This window comes from Manacus candei, unplaced genomic scaffold (genome assembly GCF_025592945.1).
Source record: "Manacus candei isolate 608988 ecotype Guabito, Panama unplaced genomic scaffold, ASM2559294v1 h1tg000005l, whole genome shotgun sequence".
Taxonomy (NCBI): Eukaryota; Metazoa; Chordata; class Aves; order Passeriformes; family Pipridae; genus Manacus; species Manacus candei.
In genome coordinates, this window is record NW_026138053.1 from 6,467,398 (window position 1) to 6,472,520 (window position 5,123).

A 5,123-nucleotide genomic window follows, 5' to 3' on the forward strand; every position below is an offset into this window, starting at 1 on the left:
TTGCTCCAAGGAGAGCCCTGGCCACGAGCTGGGCGTTGCACCCTGCAGCCTGCTATTAAAAGCAAACCATCTAGAAGAGTCCTTAGGAGTGAAAGCAGCTTTTAAAGGAAACATTGGCAGCCTCCTTTGGCTGCAACAGCGCCTGCTTTGCTAACGGCCTCCAAAATTAGAAGAGGCTCAGAAACTTAGGATGGATGTTACTGCAGCAGAGTGGGGAGGGGGGATGAGGGGGAGTCTCCAGCCCGCTCAGCCTCATCTGTGCTTCCTCAGGAATCAGGGTGCTGCTCCACAGCCTATTGATACAACCCATTTTTGGAGAGGGAATAAAGATTGGCATGGGAATAGAGCATGGGGCGCAGTGCCTGGCCAGCATGGAAATCCCGGGCATGCACGTGCTGTTGGAAGAAGCGGCGATCTCTGCTGTGCTAAACATGCTCCATGGGAGCGGCTGAAATGTGCCAAAGCCTCTTCATGACTTAGCTCCTAATAAACACGCTGCGAATGGGAAACAAGCCTTCAGCTTCCCCTGGTGTGGGCAAGCAGGGAGCTCACCCCAGCAACGCTCCATCCCTGTGAGCTGTGGGGGCTGGGGGGCACAGGGCACATCCCTGCTGGTCCCTGGGACTGAGTCTGGGCTCCTGCCTGCCCTGCATTGCTCCTGGGAGAGTTTATCCAGAAGTAAAGCCTTCCTCCTCCCTGGCTCAACGGCTTCACCTCCAAGAGTTATTCACAGATAAACTCCATAAATTTGGGGGACAGCCATTTTATCACTCCTGGCAGCTCTATGCACTGCCTGCCACAAGGTGAAGCCGCAGGAGCTGGGAAGGGATGGAAAAACCAGCTCCTGGGAGAGCTGGAGCTCTGGGGCGCCCAGCCAGGACTGGCTCTGCTCTGGGGCAGCTGGAGCCACGGCCGGCCAGATCCTGCCCCAGCTCCCACTGCCTACCTAGGGTTTCTGAGGCTTTGTTAGATACAAGGAGGCGCAAGAGCAGAAAACCTCCTCCTCCTCCTCCCTGCCTTGCTTCCATGGATGATTTATTTCGACACGCGACTCCATCCTGTTTTGCTGCATCACTCCAGGCACTTTATTGCCTCTGGCCTGGGCTGGCGACATCCCTGCACTGAGCCCTGGCTTCCTGGGAGCGGAAAGGAGCCCTCAAGCCCCTGTCGACAGGGCTTGGCATGATACCAAAATGCTCCCAAGCTTGTGTGGTTAGTTGGCCTTTCCTGACCTCCTAGAGCAGCTCCCCTTCTCCTGGCCCCTTTCCTGAACTGTTGGTCCATCGCTGCCTGGCAGCTCCCACCCGGGGCCATTTACGGTGCCCATTGCCAGGAAGGATGCCTGTGCTTGTCAATGCACTGGGAACATTCTGCTGGAACACCACCTGTAAAACTAAATACATTTTTAAAAATTCCCTCTTTGTTTTTGCCCTGCACTCACAAAGGTGTTTGGGTCTATTCAACAGCTGATGTTAAGCTCTAACAGCCCCATGAGCTCCAGAAGGGACGTGTCCCTTATCCACAGCCAGTGTGTGGGCAGCACGCTGCTACAGACAGGCACTGCTGCCATCCAGGCTGGATACAGACCGGAGCAGGTTGCATTCCTGCCTGGCACACTGTGCCCCAGCCTGCTGCAGGACTGTCCTCCCATCAGGCACCACTGCTGGCAGTTTGGATTCTGAATTTTAATTTTGACCAAACTATAGACTTTTTTATTTCTAGGTTGGAGCCAGCCCCACCATTCCTTTTTCTCATGAGAAAGCCAAACCCTGGAGCATGATGACTGCTGGAGATACTGATGGGGAGGATGGGAGAGGGGCTTCCAGCCAACTGGGTCACCAGAAACTCCCTGTTACCCACCCCAAACCTAACCCCTCCATTTCACAGCCTTCCCGGAGTGCAGAGAAGCCACTGACAGGGGCTGGATTTGGTGTCCAAAATTTCCTTATCTTCTACAAATGTTTCACCCCCCCCCCCCCAAACCTTTGAGCAGGAAGAACCCCTTTCTTGTCTGGGCGAGATTTCCACACCTCAGTGGCGGTGGTGAGCGCTCTGCATGGCTCGCATTCAAATGAACCACCGCAGGCGGGTGGGCAGTGGTGGTGGGTGCTGCCACCCACCTCCTCTCCCACCCCGGCCCCGCGCCCGCGGAGCCGCTGACGTTTTTGGGAAGGAGTCATTTGCCTGCCTTGGGGTTGGGGTTTCTGGGTCTGGCAGGAGCTGCGGTATTCGGGTTTCCTGTTTACCCGCGCAGCTGTGCCGGCGGTTGGAGGGAGGTCGGCGTTGGAGGGAGGTCGGCTTTGGCTGCGATGCCAAAACATCACCGGTGCCGAAACACCACCAGTGCCGTAACTAGCTCTAGAATCCAAGGCCTTCCCCAACAGCAGCTCCTGGGCTGCGGGCATGCAGAATCCCAACCGGCAAAATGCCTTTTAGGAAGGCATGCAGGCAGCAACAGCAGCGATCAGCTCGTACATGGTACATGCGCATAATTAATTAATTGCATAATTAATAACATTGCTATTGATAAGGGGCTGGAGGTGTATGCCCCCACCATAATCAGGGGGCGAGTGCCACCCTGGCCGGGCAGCTCAGCCCGGTGTGTCCAGGAGGTCGCAGAGGCGAAGCACCCGCACCCCGCTGGCACGGCCACGCGTGGGAGCGATGCATCCCCCTCCCTCCTCTCCCCCTCGCGCGGGGCTGGCGCCGGGGCCTGCTGGCGCGGGCAGGAGGGCGGGCGGGCAGCGGGGCCGTATCCCGGTCCCCGATCCCGGTCCGTGTTGCCCCCCCGGGTTCGGGTCCCCCCCCGGGGCCGCGGGCGCCGCGCGGGCGGGGCGGGGCGCGGAAGGGGCTTCTTGAAACCGCCGCGCGCCCATTGGCGGAGCCTCGCCCCGCCCACTCCTCCTCTCACCCCCCTGCTCTCCGCACCGCCCCTCCCCGCTCCGCGGGGGCCCGGCGGGGCCGGAGGGCGCCGTCCCCTCGCGCCTGCCCCCGGCCGCGGCCCCGGCCGCGGGGACAGGCGGGGACAGGGAGGGACAGGCGGGGACAGGCGGGGCGGGACGCGGGGCTGGGCCGGGGCGACCGCGGGCACCGCGGGGGGGGCGAGGGGGGAGCAGCGCGGCCGTTCGGAGCAACGGCGCCCCCTGGCGGCGCGACGGCGCCGGTAGCGCGCGGACCCGCCGGGGTCCTGTGTCCGTGTGTCCTGTGTCCGTGTGTCCCCCGGGGGTCCCCCTGTAACCCCTGTGTCCTGTGTCCGTGTGTCCTGTGTCCGTGTGTCCCCCGGGGGTCCCCCTGTAACCCCTGTGTCCTGTGTCCGTGTGTCCCCCGGGGGTCCTCCTGTAACCCCTGTGTCCTGTGTCCGTGTGTCCTGTGTCCGTGTGTCCTCTGGGGGTCCCCCTGTAACCCCTGTGTCCTGTGTCCGTGTGTCCTGTGTCCGTGTGTCCCCCGGGGGTCCCCGTGTAACCCCTGTGTCCTGTGTCCGTGTCCCCCCCCGGGGGTCCCCGTGTAACCCCTGTGTCCTGCGTCCGTGTGTCCTCCGGGGATCCCTGTCTAACCCCTGTGTCCGTGTATCCCCAGGGGTCCCCGTGTAACCCCTGTGTCCTGTGTCCGTGTGTCCCCCGGGGATCCCCTTGTAACCCCTGTGTCCGTGTGTCCCCCGGGGGTCCCCGTGTAACCCCTGTGTCCTGCGTACGTGTGTCCCCTGGGAGGTCCCTGTGTCCGTGTGTCCCCGGGGTCCTGTCTCCCTGTGTCCCCCGGCAGGTCCCTGTTGCTGTGTAACCCGTGTGTCCGTGTGTCCCCCGGCAGGTCCCTGTTGCTGTGTAACCCGTGTGTCCCCCGGGGGGTCTCTGTCCCCGTGTACTCCCGGGGTGCTGAGTTCGTGTGTCCACACCTGTCTTGTGCCTCCTCGTGGTTGTCCCTGTTCCCATGTACCCCCGGTGTCCTGTGCCCATGTGCCTATGGGTGTCCTGTGCCTGTGTAACCACTCAGGATGTCCCAGTGTTCATGGAGCCCCCGGGATATCCCTGTTCTCATGTACCCCCTGGGTGCTCCTGTCCTTACAGACCCTGCAGGACTCTCCCTGCTCTTGTGGACCTCCAAAGCTGTCCCTGTCCCCATGGACCCCCCCCCTTGGCAGTCCCTGCCCATACAGGCCACCAGCATCTCCCAAACCTTCTCCAGAAGGTCCCGCTTCCCACTGACCTTTCCATGCAGCCCTGAAAGCACCGAGGAGCCCCTGGTGCTCCTCATCCTATCACAGCCACACACCACATGGGTACCCCGTGTCACATGCTGTCCCATTCAAACAAACTCCTTTGCCCTGGGCTTTGGTTTTTGAATTAAACCCAAACTAAACCCCAGAGCAAGCCAGAGCCTGGCTCAGCCCAGCGGCACACAGCCTCCTTCCTCCTCTCCACTGCAGGGCAGGCAAGCTGGCCTTAGAAAAATTAAGTAAATACCAATGGAGGAGTTGAAAAATGGGTTACCTTGTAATTGATTTTTTTTTTCTGCCTGCAGCTAAAGAATAATTAGCCTCCCTGCTATCTTGTGCAGCCCGAGTGTTTGAGAATGTACTGGGGTGTGTAGTAGCTGAAGGGGTGGTGTGACAGCTCCTTTCCCACAGCCTCACTTCTGAGATCGGCTTTTTTTTTAGTGCCTTTCCCCAGCCTTTAAGCTCTGGGTGCTGCCAGGGAAAACTAAAGCTTTGATAGCTTGGAGGAGCCAAGAACAGGACTCCTGGCAGAGTGATGCAGCCCTGATCCTGTGCCAGGAATCTGGGGAGAACCCCTCTCTGAGGGAGACCCTGGCTCGTGGGGTGCCAGTTCATCACTGTGTCTAATCACCCCATCACATCATTTCATCGTGCCAGTTCGAGCTGCTGCTGCCACCATGGGATAGCAGAGCCAGTCTGGATGGGAGGGTGGTTCAGGGCAGAGTACCCCAATGTTGGTCTCTGAGTGGTTGGAGGGTTCATCCTCCCCTGTTCGGAGGTATGCAGGACCCCCAGCCCAGTCTCTCCTCCCTGGTGATGCAGAGCTCCTGATGCAGAGAGACAACATGAGGGTTTGATTTATGAAGTGCATTAGAATCACTTTTTTCCTCTTTTCCATAACAAGCTGTTTGCA